Genomic DNA, 15940 nt, shown 5'->3' with positions numbered 1-15940 from the left:
TGTCCCCAAACTGATGTTGGCCCAGTGGTATATGAGACCATATCCCCAAATAGCTGACTGAGAGATCTAAGGTGTCTCAGTGCTAGTGTTGGCCTGCTGCTGGGCGAAGCTGGTGCACTGGGGCTCCTGGGATAGAACCAGCTCAATGTGGATGAAGCTTGGTCCCTGAGGTCTCCAGATACCAGGCCCTGGGGTTGCTAGAGCTTGTGTGAGCCTGCTGGTCACCAGTTTCTCACACAGCTGGCTACAGATCCATGATGCCCTGAAGCTGGTGTTAGCCCACTGGTGAATGGAGCTGGTACCCAGGACAATTGGATGAGTGAGATTGTCTGTGCTTCTTATAAGAGTGGAGTCTATTTCTCACAGCCCTCTAGCTCTCCCAAAAGTAAGCCCCTCTGCCCTTCAAATCCAAACATTCTGAGGGTCTGTTTCTCTGGTGCAGGACTCCCAGGCTAGGGAGCACAATGTGGGGCTTGGACCCCTGGATCCTTGGGTAGGGCTTCTACAATTGTAATTATCCTCCTTTCTGGGGGGTCACCCACCCAGCAGTATGATCCTTGACTACATTGTATCTCCACCCCTCCTAATGATCTTGGCGTGGTTTCTTCTTTATATCTTTAGTTGTAGAAGGTCCTTCCTGGTAGTCTTCTGGTTTTTGTCTTCAACAATTGCTCTTTAAATAGTTACTTATAATGTGTGCGCCCATGGGATGAAAAGAGTCGTGGTCTTCCTGCTTTGCCATCGTGGCCGCTCCCCCTTCTTAACCTTTTAACACAACAACTGTATTTTGTATCTGGTAATTCCAATACCTGAATTCCTCAGGGAGGCTTAAATATGTTCTTTATTATTTTTTCTTATTATCACTCATTATGACCAATTTCTTTACCTACTTGGCAATTTTTAGTTTTGAGCCCTTATTTTGTTGAATGCAATCAGTAGGAAACAAAAGCAAATGTCTTAAGAAATAGGAATTTAATGTACAGTACAAAATAGAAGTGTAAGAATACCATATACAAATTGTGATTACTAATGTAACAAACATAAAAACCCTCCAAACTATCAGGTAAACAATAAACTGAAAAGAAAAGAAAAGATAAAAGAAAGTCTTTATAATAAAATATCTTTTAAGGTTATAAAGGCAGAATATACAATAGACCCACAAATCTAAACCTTAGCATATATGTATACCCATAAATATAAATAAACTAAACTCAATTAAAAAATAATGTTTTATAATAATGTAAATGCAAACTTACGATGATTATAATAGATACACAAATATACCTAATTCATCCAAATATTATAAAATTGTAATTTCTACGGTGCTTCTTGGCTCAGTAGACATTAAAAAATTTTTCTAAGAGTAAATTTAAAAAAAAATGAATAAAACAACAACAACAACCCAGGAAGCAAAACAAGGACAAGGAGAAATAAGCAAATAAACAAGATAGGACTCTCTTGAATCCAGACACTGCTGTTAACATCTGATCTACCATGGGCAATGCAGGAAGATGAACTTGAGGTTCTTAATTAAAGTGAGGACTCTCGAGAGAGAAAATACCCTCTGGTTGCTGTCAGCATGTAAGATCTAACAGAAGTGAATCAAATCTTCTGATAAAAGAAAAATAAAGACTAATTTAATCCTTTGATGAGATTCAACAAAAACATCAGGCTCAAATAAGCAATATTAAGAATAAAAAGAAAACAATAAATAGAAATCCAAAAAAATTATGCAAAAAAAAAAACTAAAATAATTTATAAATTAGCATATACCAATAAGTTTAAAAGTCAGTGGAAATTCTACAAATTATAAATTACTGAAACCTACATAAGAAAAAAAAAATAGAAAGCCTGAAAAACACTATAATCGTTAGAGAAATCAAATTAGTAGTTAACTAAAATTTCACAGGAAAGACAAATGGGCAATAAACATACACATTCAAAAAAAAAAAAGCATAGGAAATATGCTGTACTTCATTACTAAGTAGGGGAATTTAAATTAAGACCACAACTAGACATCATTTTACACCATGAGATTGGCAAAAATATTAATGGCTAATTGTATCAAATATTAATTGTGAGTATTCATTAAATTGAACCTTGGCACACTGCTGGTGGGACTGTAAATTAATCCAAGCATTTTGACAAGTAATTGGGAGTTATTATATTATAAACTTGAATGGATGCATTAACACAAACCAGCAGTTTCTTGTAGAGAAACTCTAGAGTACCAGGAAACAGAGGCAAAAAATATTTACAGCAGTACAATTATACTATCATGAAACTGCTAACAATTCAATGTCTAGACTATTTTACTACACCAAAAACAAATCAATTACAAAAATATACAATGAGAATGAATTTAGAAAAAATATTATTGAACTAAAATAACATACATGACCACAAACAGCATGATTGTACATTCTCAGACATTACAAAAAGAAGAAAACCAAAATGCTATATTGTTTAGTGAGACATAAGTACAATTTTTTGTATTGTTGTTGTTAAATTAGGTATAGATTGGTTCTAGACAGTCCAGATAGATTGATCAACAGATGGATATACAAATATGGGTTTGATAGTACATAGATAAAAAAACTTCACTTTTTAAATACCAAATAACCTGGGCTAAGGTAGAAAGTTCCTTTTAAATGGTAAATGAAACTAAATGTCTCTTCACTCAGCCACACAAAGTTTTCTAACTGCTGCATAACCACATTTAGAATTCTAGCGTAAGCATTCTGACTGCTTTCAGCCAGAACTTTAAAACAGAGATCATTCCAATGCTATTTGAACTGTTTTTGATCTTTTTATGATGTATATATAAATTGACAATGAAATTAAACAAAAAAGGTGAAACAAAAAAATCTTAATTTATTGAATTAATAAATGTCAATGTATTTTGGAGAAATTACTATATGCCAGGCAGTTTTACTGCTAAAATTTTAGCAAAAAAAAAAAAAAAGCAACATCAAAAATAAAACAAAACAAAACAAAACAAATTTAAAAAAACAAATAAACAACAACAAAAAAAGGGCTAATATTTGTTTTCATGGACCCTTTATTTTAATTGGGGAGGATAGATAAGTAAAAAATCACTGAGATAAATAATTTGATGCAGACATCATAAATTTAGTTTCAGCAAGTAGGTTTTAGAAGCATATTAAAAATTTTAGTAGACCATCATTATGTAATATTCAGGAAGACAATGGTTGAAAACTAAGAATGTATTAATGTAATTAATCCCATTACTTGATCTGGGGGAAAAAAAGATTATTTCTCTCAACATTAAAGTGACCTCTGATAAAATTAAATATTATTGTTTTTAGAAAAAAAAACTACAAATATAAGAATTTCTAACATAAGAAATACATTTTCACCTCAGCCTCAAAGCCAACAGACATGTAAGGAAAACAAAGAAGTATTCCTATATATTCCTACTAACGTCTAGGCAAGGAGGCCGACTGTTAATTATATTTCTGAACACAAGCAAACATAAACACATAAGGTAAATACACTATAAGTGTAAAATGGTAAAGTAAGAATTAAAATTATCATTCTTGGCAGGTAAAATGATTATCTGGAAAATTTAAGGCAACCAACTGAAAACTTATTGTAGCCAATGAGAGAATAAGACAAGGACACAGCAGAGAAATACATAAATGAGTGAAACCAGTAGGCAATTACAGAGGACAAAGGAGAACTCACATGGGATAACGGAGATCCTTTTAAAATCTGAAATACAAGAGGTAAAATATGTAGAAATAAACTTTAAGACTTCAAATGTCTTTGAAGGAGTACAGAAGAAAACTTGAATGAATGGAAGGCACACTTTAATTTTGGATGGGCACTTTAAACATTGTAAATAAGTCAGTTTTTCCATGTTAAGTTATACATTTACATTTAATAATTTAATATTATACTCATAAAAATACTAATACATTTTGTTTTTGTCTTTTTATTTCAAAATGAATTCCAAACATTTTTTAGTTAAAAACAAGTTCATCAGGAATAGAATGAAAAAGATATGAATCCAAAATAGTAATGATTACAGACTACATCTACCAGGTATTTAAGTAACTAGACATTATTGTTAAACAGTATTGATGTGCTACGTGAAATTAAGCCATTAAATAATTAACATAGATATCCTAGAAAAACACCCATATCCATACAGAAATTTTCTTATGAGGAAGGTGAGGTCTAAAGTACTTGGGAGAAATATTGGTCTTTGAAAAACATCTTGTCATGGCTAGGTAGATATGAGAAAAGAAATAAAAATGATTGTGCCTATATTTCAAATGTCAACCAGGAAAATTCCCAAATGAAAAAAGAAGAGTGAAATGTATAAATACATCTAAAAATAATAGAGGAAACAATGGAAGAATTACTGTGTAATTTCCGAAGAGGGAAAGCCCTTCTTAAGTGTAAAATAAATGCCACAAAACATTCAGCTTCTTAAACTACATCAAATTAAAAAAAAATAGATGACAGTTTTGACATACTAAACATTTGTAATTCATACGTCAGACACAAAGCTAATTTCCTTAATATGTAAAAGGCCTAACATGACAGCAGGGTTTGACAAAAATCAGATGGATGAAGAGCAAAAGAAGAGAAAAGGTAACACCCTGGTAGCCACGGTGGGAGGAAATGAGCGCTAGGCGTTGGTATAACCGCTGTGAAGAACATATTGCAAATTACAGCAAAGCAACAAACGTGGATGCATGTTAAGCTAACCGTCCCGCTGATATATTTGCATATTGCTGAATTTTTGTATGTACAAGCTTATTCATTGCAGCATTATTTTGAATAAGATCAAAAAAGGCTGGAAAGCGCCTAAAGGCCTCTATGTGGGGTTTAATGTAATAAATCATCATGTATCGATACAATGGAATAGAAAGAAAAAAAGTTCTTATGTGCTTAATGGAAAGATCCCCAGTTAGAGAAGGAATGTCCGTAGTGAGACAATGTCAATTTATTTATGATACTTTATGTATATTTATTATTTGTAATTTTAACTTTCTGAAACTTATGAATAACATTACCTAGAAAATAAAATGAAATAAAGTAAAAACTCTAGTGATTTTCCAGAGAAGCATAATAATAACAGTAACCATCAAAGAACGTGAGAAAACAATGGCCAGTGTGCCCACGGAGATCCAGGCAAGGCTCACCTCGTTCACTGCGTCTACACATGCGCCTTTAATGACACTGGTGCCCCAGCGAGCCCAGCAAGGGCCCCTGGGACAGCGGGGGTCCTGGGGCGCTTCCCAATTCTTCTTTTCTATTAATCTTGCTTTTGAAAGGGATTCTCAACTGCGCAGTAAGCTGCTTATTTAATAACTTATTTTTTGAGCAATACACTGAAAACTAAAATGACTTTTTAATAAGATAGTCCCTGTTGCCAGAAAATTAGTTATTCAGGGATTTTTTTCAGAACATGCATTTGCTATAACTGATAGAGCAGAACAGCTCTTACAATGTGCACTCTCCGTATGGAAGGGTGTGCATTTGTACAAATGAGTGTTCACAAGCCCAGAATTGAAAACGGGTCTCAGGTATAGATTATTCATTATAAAGTTCCCTCCCACTCCCAAATCTGTCTAGAGGGAGGAAAAAAACAGCTTTAACTGGGTCCACATTTAATTTGAAATCAGTGACAAAGTTTTTCCTCCTATAAAGCATGCTTTTATTTGTCAAATGTAGTGTGAAAAGTTAAAGCACAAAGTATTTTTTTCTTTAATTTTACAAAAAGGCATTTGAATAATATTTCAATAACTGCTGTTAAGGATTTTCATGAACCAAGATCAAAAAAACACATGAATCTCCTTTTGTTTTATGAGAATTAAAGAGCAAAGTGAAAAGTACAGTAACCCCGCTTGGAGGTACAGGGGTTTTTAGACACATGAGAAAAAGGACTATAAGGTTATGAAACTGCAGAATGAGAAGAAATGTGGGACAATTTCTCCCTTTAGACTCTCTCCCAATTTCAGAGGATACGATCATTAGTGCCAGGAAAGTCTCCAGGCTCAGGCAGATCAAAGTTCATCTTTCTGGTTTGAAATTAGTTTCCGCAGAAGTTCACTGTTCTCGGACATTTGCGATTCATCAAATCAGGTTAAGAAGAAATAACCAGAGGTAATCTACACAACAGTGAGGGCAATATTTTGATTCAGTCTTGCACCTGCTCCACAGATCAGAACATTTTGAAGCTGAAAAGGAACCTAGAAGTCACTGTACCAGCCCTTCTCGTTTAACACAGAAGAAGACTTGAATTAGGAAGTGTTCCTGGTGACCCAGTCCAAGTGGAACACAGGGGTCCTAGGACCCAGACGTCCTCATGGCCAGATTGCTCACTTCCACCCCCCATAGCAGCAGACTTTCAGACTAGATCTATCAAAATGGTACCATGATGCATTAGAAAAATGACAGAGCGCAAATCACTTCAGTTTCCAGAATTCAGTCACCCGGCTTCAAATATAGAAAAATGCTACCTTTTCATCTATTTCATACAATGGATTGGTGAACAAGAATTTATCAGAAATTAAAATACTAGGACTTTCATCGATGTCCTAGGGACATGAGAAATTGCTCATATCTGACCAATTGAGTAACAACCAAGGCAACAAGGAAGAAAAGCAGTGTAGTGTGGTTCAAGTTAAAAATGCACCCGGGAGTGTTGAAGCAGGCGAAAGATGCCCAAAGCTCTCAAATCTCAACTTGAATTCCTTTCTTTAGTGATTTAACTTCACCTTTCTCTCTCCACTAGCCTGGTTCTTTATTCATTAACAAATTCTTTCTTCTGTCCTCAAATTCCTATAAATCAGAATGTTCCTCACTTGCTTTATGCCCAGTGTGTCCACGGCAACTCACCCCAGGTCCTTCTATCCTGACCACCCCACTCCATTCTGTCAGACACAGACATCGGGATTGAATGGTCTTTGTCCCACAGTGTATCTATTCCTTCTTAAGTGTAAATGAATAAATTAGCCTTCCTTTGACCTGGCATCCTCCAGACCTAAAGCCACTTCTGGTATTTCTTTCTCCCTCATCAAATTTCTTTAAAGTGTAGTTTTTGTCCTAGTTTCTGTGGGAGCAGGTGCTGCTCAAAGTGGAGAATTTAGCCCCCAGTTCAGCATCTTTTCATGACTCTATGGCTCTGAAGCATTTGGATTGTGGCAGGAGGACAGAGTGGTAGGAAATAAAGAAACTGAGAAGCCAGCTGCGGGGCCCACAGCCCAGGTGTCACTTCCTAGTGTGTGATCGGGGCACATTACTTAGCTGTTCTTTGCCTCATTTTCCTCTGACAGGGCTGTGATGTTCACACTGTAGTGTTTAGCTGGCTGACACTCTCTGAAGCCGCACTAAAGTTAGAAAACCCCCACCCCAGGGCTCTCTGTGAGCCTGGAGACATCTTTCCCCCAATTCCCCACAGCTGGACCCACTGCATGCCTGCATTTCTGCAAAATAAAAACATCTTCCCTTGAGCAAAACGAACTGCCCAGGAGACAGCCCGTCTCACAATACCCCAGGCCAAGAGGGCTCACAGCCTGCCCTTGGCCGAATCGTAAACCCTGGTATAGTTAGTCCCTGACGGGTCTTACAACCAATCAGGTACCTGTGCACGAAGTAATCTTGCAGCCCCCTCCTCCCCTTTGTTCTTAAATCCTTGTGGTCCTTGGTTCTTTGTTAATTCTTTTACCACCCACGACAGCCTGAGTTGTGTTCACAACAAGTAGGTTGATTGTGAAGATGGTCATGTACTAGAGATTTAAAACAGGATCATCTCTACCTTTCTCTTGTTGCCTGTCAAGGATAAACGAAGCTGGGCGCTGATGAGAGCAGTAAGGATAGACTGTATTCACAGTAACTATTGTGATGGGAAAGAAGAGGGTCCAGCAGGAACTGAGCTCAACTTCACTGAAACAAAGGCTGGAGATGTTTTTGTGAGTCGGGGTGCTGGGGGAAGGCCCCCACCCTAGGCCGAATCCATTCTTCAAGTGCGCTGGTGGGCAGTGTGAGAAATAGGTAGAGAAGTGAACCCTGAGCATGTTGCCAGAGGATGTAACCGGTGCTCCAGGTCCTTGTCCCGTCCCAGAAAGAATTCAGAGACAAGATGTAGTGGTTAAAAAAGTAAAATGAGGATTTATTAAAGGATGGATAGTACATTCTCAAGGGGAGAGCGGGCAGGCTCAGGTGAGCGGCTGCCCTGAGTTTCTTTGGCAAGTTTGTTACAGGGTGTAAAAATGAATGGGCGGAATATTCATTGGGGAGGGAAGGGTTTGAGGTCGTATTCCCTAATTTTCATCCCAACTCCAACTTTCCAAAGGCTGGAAGGATTTTCATCCTTATTTAGTCTGGATCAGAAGTGTTGTGGCGTCAGTGCAGGATGGGTCCTTCTAATCTGCAAGGCTAATTTTATTGAAATGAGGGCATTATAAGCAAAAGGTTACATTTGGACACTGGAAATTTCTGCCCTTTCTCACCTTTCTTTGTTGGCCTCCGGGCTTCTTATCAGCCCCAAAGGTGTAATCACTTATTAGCCCAGAGGTTCCTGCTTTTCTTTCTCTGCCCAGGGACCCCTGGTGCTTACATGATGTGTGGTTTCCTGTATTTGACCCGTGCCCCTCCTTGCTGCCCAATTCCTGCCATTTGGTCTGTGTCCCCCTTTCTCTGCTTGTATCTAGCTATTTGCCTGCTGTAACAAAAGCACCATCCACAGGGTACCCCCAAGGCCCACACCAGCTTGTGACAATACCCAACTACCAGTAGCGTGATGTGGATGCACAGAGCTTTAAACGTACTTAAAATCTCACCAGCAAAATGTGGTTCTAGCTAAATGTCACCATCCTCTTTGTAGGACGGAAAGGGCAGTGTTACTCCTGAACATTCCTTTTCAGGACTATAATGTGTGAGTCTGACCTCTCTTCCAAGTTTGTGGGGAGCACCTGGGGGGCAGGAAATAGTCCTGACTTGGGGTCACCTGAGACCTGGTTGCAACATCTCAGCTTTGTCAACTTCTTACTACTTGTATGATTTCAGTTAAGACATTTAAACTTTGTAAACTTGTATTTTTATCTGTATTTATTGTATTTCATTCTGAACTACAAATAGTAGCTCTTTCAAAGGGTCATAGTGAGAATTAAGCGATATGACGCATGCATTTTAGGGAGCTTTTGGCGAATAATACATATTTGTTTTTTATTAAAGTATTTAATATATTAAGTAATTATTTGATATTAGTTAACAATGAATTATACTACACATGTAATTCTTGTTTGATTATATTATTATTTAATATTAATTAAATAAGTGATTAAATTTATGTTTATAAATCATAAACCATATTACCTTCTCAAAAGATAAGACTTAATGTCTTCCACCTCCTCCTTGCTCTCCTCCTCCTCCTCCTCTTTCTTCTTTGCTCTCTCTGTGTCTGACAGCTTTGACAATTCCCCCACTTAAAGTGTACCATTCGATGTTTTTTATCCTTTAGACAGATTTCCCTATACCAGATCAGGAAGGAAAAGGAACTTTCACAACTGCCCTTTTTATCCCCAACTGTTGGCACACTCGTTTTGCCTAAGGATGGGAAGAAAAGTTGTACAAGGACTTGTGCAGTGGGCACCAGGACGAAGTAACAAGTACCTCTGTCCCCTCCCCTTACTATGTTTTACTGCATCCATCATCTTGAGATGTTTGTTCTCGTAGAACAAAACAGTTCAATTATTGGCTTTTGCATTCCTAAAGCAGATGTTCTGGTTTATACCATAGAGTTGGAATATTCTCTGACCCAGCTCGTCTTCTCTTGCCCAACAAGACATAAAGCCTTTCCAGAAAAAGGAGCATGGCCACAGGCAGATGGGAGAGCTAAGGGGCAGATTTCCACGAGGAGGTTGCAGGTGGATTCGTGCTCCCTCCCATCTTAATCCTACTGTTAGGTAGTTAGATAAGTGAGGGCACCGGGCAGACAGGTGGAGGAGAGAAGGGATGTACCGGAAGATGGCGATACGCCCGCCTGCAGCATAAGGGACTTCACTTCTTCTGAATGAGTGCCAGCAAGAAACCGGTTCGAACCCGACAGCTACAACGTTGCGGTAGCAGCAAGGACTTAACCGGATACTGTGCGATGTTCATTGCATTATAATTAACACTGCAGTTTAGTCCCCCGCCCCCTATAGTTTATTTTCTGTATGCACCCTGAGTAAGGACATGCGCAAAGGGGCCAAACCTGACTAAGCGCTCCAGGGACAAGAGCCATCAACCAATGAGGAGAGCAACTCTAAGCGAGGGTGTAAGAGAAAGGGGGGGGGGGACAAAAAACCCTGCTTTTTCCTCCCTTGGATCAGCCCACATCCCGTTCCTGGAGTCATACTTTTCCTTTTTAAAATAAATCTTTAAAAATCTTTCACTACACAACTCACTATCTCCCAACTGTAAACTTGTCTTTGGGGAATGACGAGAACTAGGGGCTTTGCCTTCTGGGGCAGCACTACCCCCAGTGCAGCTCCAAGGGTGGGGAGGATGACAGGTTGGGGATCTGGAAGAAGAAAGCACCAGTGCCAACTCATCACCTGAGGATCTTACAGAGGGCTCCTTACCATCGTGGCCTCGGAGCTGCCCAGGCTGACAGAGGAGCAGCTGGGCTTGGCCCCTGGGTCCCCAGAAAGTGCAAGACCACAGCTGACTTCCAGGCCTTTGGGGAGGCGGCAGAACTTTGCTGAGAGAGGGAGTCCAGCGTGGCCTTTCAGGGGCTTTGTGATGAGGACAAGGTGACCCCGCTGAAGATGTTAACATGCGTCCTGAGACGGGAAAGCAGGTGGGAACCCAGGAGTCTCAGGTGATAGCTGCAGGCAGAGCTGGAGGCGGAAGACCCCCAGGCAGTCCACCCCCCTCAGCAGGTGTCAGGTGAGGAAGGATGCCAACCGCCAGCCAGGTGCACCCTCCTCCTCTGTGCCCGGAACCACTCAGGAATTTGGCTGAAACTCAGAGTAAGAGCCTCCCTCTCATCTCCTCGGTGATTTAGATGAAAATCCGGGTACAGCAGGGAAATGAGAATACTCAGTATTGAATTTTTCTCAAACTAAGTCTCTGACCTGTAAAAGAGAAGAAATTGAAATGTAAAATATTGAAGTTTTGACACCACTGAGTTTGATGATGCCAGAATGTTTTACGCATTCGTTTATTTGGGATTCGGTGATCTATTAGGGTTAGTTTAGGTTGTACCTGTACAGTCATATGGAAGGTATGTCCTGCCAGTGATTTTTTTTTCAAGCAATAGCTTCGAGCTTTGAAATGTCAGAAAACAGGGGCTAAGATTTCACCTGTGTGCCCCTGGATAAAAGGACCGCTCCTCTGCTGTTTCAGGGATCTTCGAAGAGCATTTCCAGTCCCTCTTTAGTGAGAATTTCCCCTTTGTGCTAAAATTCAGATAATAGCTGGAATTGCCAAATAAGTAAATGTTGTATGAAGTGCGGCTGGGAAACAACCAACCAACCAAATGAACAAACAGAAGTCAAAGAAACACCACACACTCACACGCCTGAAGTCTAAGATGCCCAGAGCCAAACACAAGCTTACAGATCAATTCCAGCTTCCTCATTTTACAAAGAACAAAGTCTTGATCCAGTGAGGGCATTTGAATTACTGGGAAATACCAAGCAGATCTGTCCCAGGGTCAAGTGTCCATCACCTGACCTGCTTTTCACTGTCCCCTCCAGAGTGGGTGGCATTCAAAGGAGGCGCTAATTCAGGATCTTGGCAAGGAAGAGTGATTTTCCCTGCGACAGCAAGACAGACAAGTGGGAGACAGCAGCCTCCTCAATACACTGGATACATTTAAACTACACTTACATAAGCTTCAAAATGCTGTGGGCGTTATGTGCTGTCTATAAATTATCAACAGTAAATGAAGACTTTGGAAGAAAGCCAATGCATCTATATCGGCACTCAGCCCATTCCAATCTACGCGCAGTACGTCTGCTTTTTTAAAAAGCAAGCTGTAAGAATCGCAAGGCTTATCCATGGGTGACAACGAGATCATCCACACATGGCCTCTCCCTTACTAAGTACAAAGGAGCAATTAACGTTCTCGTTTTACACACGTGGAAACAGACTCGGTGAAATTGTCACAGGCTCAAAAGGGACAGAGCCAGGACTCGAATCTAAGTCGAGTGATTTTAACGAGATGGTTGAAGCTGGCCCTGCGAAGTTTTCCTCTGTCTGACAAGCATTATGCAGAATCTGCAGGAATCATGAGTTTGCTCTGATACAGCTACCCTAGCCTAGGGTTTGGATTCTGGAATCTTGATTCTGTCACTTATGCTTCTAGTGACCATGGCAAGACCCCTAACCTCCCAGAATTTAATTCACAGATTTATTACTTCATTGAGCTTTAATCATGTGCTCATTCTGTGCCAGACACCACCAGGTGCTAAATACACAGTCCCAGAAAGGAAAATGACAATGCTGCCCAGCCTTCATAAAGTTCCTCGTTTCTCAAGGAGTAGAATATGACTTAAAGCTGTTGCTATGCTTACTTCAGAGGTCTCTTGCCTGAACTGAACGTGATATTATCAATGCTTCATAAAACATAATATAACGTACAAGTCCAAAGGCTTATCAGAATGTACTTTACCCACAGGCAGAAAGTAACATCTTGTATATTTCTGTTTATTTTCTAACTCCTGATTTAAAAAAAAGAAAATTCCTAAGAAGGTCTTACATTCCCCAGGCAAGTCACGCAGAGGCTGAACTGAATTTAGGAAAATGCAGAGCAGGTTGTTGCTTCTCAGTTTACTTAGCTAGTAGCTTTCCTTTTGTTTGAAATGCAATAAAGCACTGCCTCCAGAAGTTCTGGCAGAAACATAGATCCCTCACCTGGCAGTGCATATGATATTGGTGCAGGAAACAGAAAGCTCTAAAGTATTTACCAGGGAAGGGTTCAATACTGGGAATTCGGTGCTCACAAAACTGGAAAGCCTGAGGGAGCAAGTTTTGAAGTGAGTCCCAGAGCAACACCAAACTCGACCACTAGGGAAACTACTGCTTGTGTGAGAGCCACCAGCTAGTCTGGAAGGAGGCTCACACCTGAAAAATATGGTCCCCGGAACTGAAATCCCAGGAGCAGGAAGCCATGTGAGGAAACCCCCATGGCTGCAGCTTCTAAACACTGAGGAAGCTGGGGAGTAAGCTGAGAAGCTGCCTAGGCAGGACCTCATGCATCCACTGTCTGCAGCAGGAGCAGCCTGGACCACCGGTCGTGGCCTCTGACCCAGCCCTGCCTCCTCAGTGTCTCCCAAGTTCCCCTAGAGCCCTAGCCCCAGGGAAGCTGCACAGATGAAGTCTGCAGCTTTCCAGCGTTTCCAGCGTGAAAGGAGAGGATGGGCGATGAGTGAGCCAATCCTCAATTTTTCTTCTGCCATTTCCGGTTTCAGTTCTGCCATTTCCAATGCATGAGACTTTGGATACAGGCCCCTGTGAACTTCTCCCCCTGTGAGTAGGAAAATGCACACCTTTCTCATTTTACCAGCTTGTCCTATATAGTCCCAGAAATTAACAATGTGACCGTGCTTTTAAAAGGCTACCAGAAAAAGAAAAGTTGTCAGGTTCTTTTCGACCTCTTCTTCATCTTGTGTGTTTATGTGACGTCATTGTCTCCTACTTGCCTGCAGGTGATGGCATGCACCTTTATTTTTGTCTTGATTCTATGCAAATTGGAAAAGGGCTCAAAGATAAAGTTACCTGAAGAGGACTGGTAGGGAGGAATGGGGAAATCCATTCATGAAAGGAGACATTTCTTAAAGTTAATAAAGTAAGACTGCCCCCTGCCCCGCCCCACTCTGTGTGCAGTGTAACAGCTAGCCCAGTCCCTGGTGGGCAAAGACGATCATGGAGCCGTTTTGGTACAGTGGCTGCTGTTTAAAATTGGGATGAGAAGATTCAAACCCTGTTGTCACCCTTCCTTAGAGGTTGGCTGTGCCACACAGGTTAGCAATGTTTTCCTTTACAGGATTTGTGAGGAGGCTGGAATAAAATGGCATCACCGAAGGGATTTGAAGTTTAATACTAATCACATAGAAGGAAATACTACTATTCGCTGAAAAAAAAAATCAGCATGAGACCCCTGAATCTCTAGCAGTAAAGGAAGGGGAAGTTCTGTTAGAGGCAGATGGCCCGTTTTGTTTTTCTCAAGTGCAGTCCTTGAACAATCCTCCTGAGTTACTGGCTTGCGTGGGTCCGTTTGAGACCCCTCAGATACTAGTGAGGAAAAAGGTGGAAGAGAAAGTTCCTGGGACTGTGATTTTATAACTAACCATCTTTTCTTGAACTAGATGTATGAGGGAGGTGCAATTATCTTCTTCTTCTCTGGTTGTAGAAACTGAAGCTTTTCGAGGTCACCTAAGTGGTGAGTGGTGGAGTCAGATTCAGTCAAGATTTATCTGACCTGAAAGCCTGCGTTCTTTACACTGCACAACACTGCCTGAGTAACAAAACAATCTCATTTAAAAGAGTCAAACTGGTTTAGCAAATGCTCACAGAGCATTTTCTGCAGAAGGCTGCTAAATTTTCCTCCAAAGTAGAACTGCTGGGAGTGCTGCCTCTCAGGCAGACCACCTGGTTCTGAATTCTCGCTCTTTCCCTTGTCAGCTGTGTGGCCTGAGGCAGTGAGGCAGTCACCCTGTGCCTCAGCTTTTTTATTTCTAAAAATGGGTTTAAGTAATTAACAACCCCATAGGATGATTTTGTTTTCATTTTTTTTTCTTTATAGGTTACTACAAGACATATAGTTCCCTGTGCTATATACAGTGTAAATTTACTGTTTATTTTATATATAGTAGTTAGTATCTGCAAATCTCAGACTCTCAATTTATCCCTTCCCACCCCCTTCCCCGCCTGGTAACCATAAGTTTGTTTTCTATGTCTGTGAGTCTGTTTCTGTTTTGTAAATAAATTTGTCTTTTTTTTTCTTTTTAGACTCCACATATTTTTCTTTCTCTTTCTGGCTTACTTCACTTAGGTGGAAAATCCAGGTACTATACATGTTGCTGCAAATGGCATTATTTTATTCTTTTTTATGGCTGAGTAGTATTCCACTGTATAAACATACCACAACTTCTTTATCCAGTTATCTGTCAATGGACATTTAGGTTGTTTCCATGTCTTGGCTATCGTAAATAGTGCTGCTATGAACATTGGGGTGCATGTATCTTTTCGAATTAAAGTTCCCTCTGGATTTAGGCCCAGGAGTGGGATTGCTGGATCATATGGTAAGTAAAGATGAAATGAATTAATATGTAGAAAGATCTGAGCACAGGACTAGTCATAGTGTGAAGCCTCAATAAGTGTTTGGTCCTAGCAGGAAAATAACAGTAAGGAGATTATAACAGAGTGGCATGATGAGCTCTGATGTCAGCCCCCAGCATCCTCTCTTTAGCTCTCACCAAGAAAACCACTTTAAAGAGAACCCCTGGACTCTAAAATCAGCAAAACTGCTCAAACAGAAATCTATCTCCACTGAGAAATGCCAAGGACCCCTGACTAGAGTCAAGAATGGATTCATTGACGGCACCTTTAACAAAGTACACGTTCAGAGAATTCATAGTCACCTGTTGGGCACTAAAAGGGTAATAACCACAAAGAAAGGTAAAATGCACTGAGTCCAGAATGAATAGTCTTTGAAAGGAGATAAGTAACCATTAGAAGGGTGTTCATATTTATGGAAGGTGCCACATGACATAAATTTGATATGTACATTTTCCTTTAATGTTCACACCAACTGTATAAAGTATGGATGGTGATTCCTCCTTCACAGATGCTTCCACTGTGGCTAAAAAAAAAAATGAGTTGTCAGAGGTCATAGACTTTATCAAGAGGAAGCACTAAGACGTTGGCGTCTGTCACTTAGATCCTAAAGCTCATTCTTCCCATTATGCCA

The sequence above is a fragment of the Camelus bactrianus genome, chromosome 2 (genome assembly GCF_048773025.1).
Source record: "Camelus bactrianus isolate YW-2024 breed Bactrian camel chromosome 2, ASM4877302v1, whole genome shotgun sequence".
NCBI lineage: Eukaryota > Metazoa > Chordata > Mammalia > Artiodactyla > Camelidae > Camelus > Camelus bactrianus.
Note: the sequence above shows the minus strand (reverse complement) of the source record.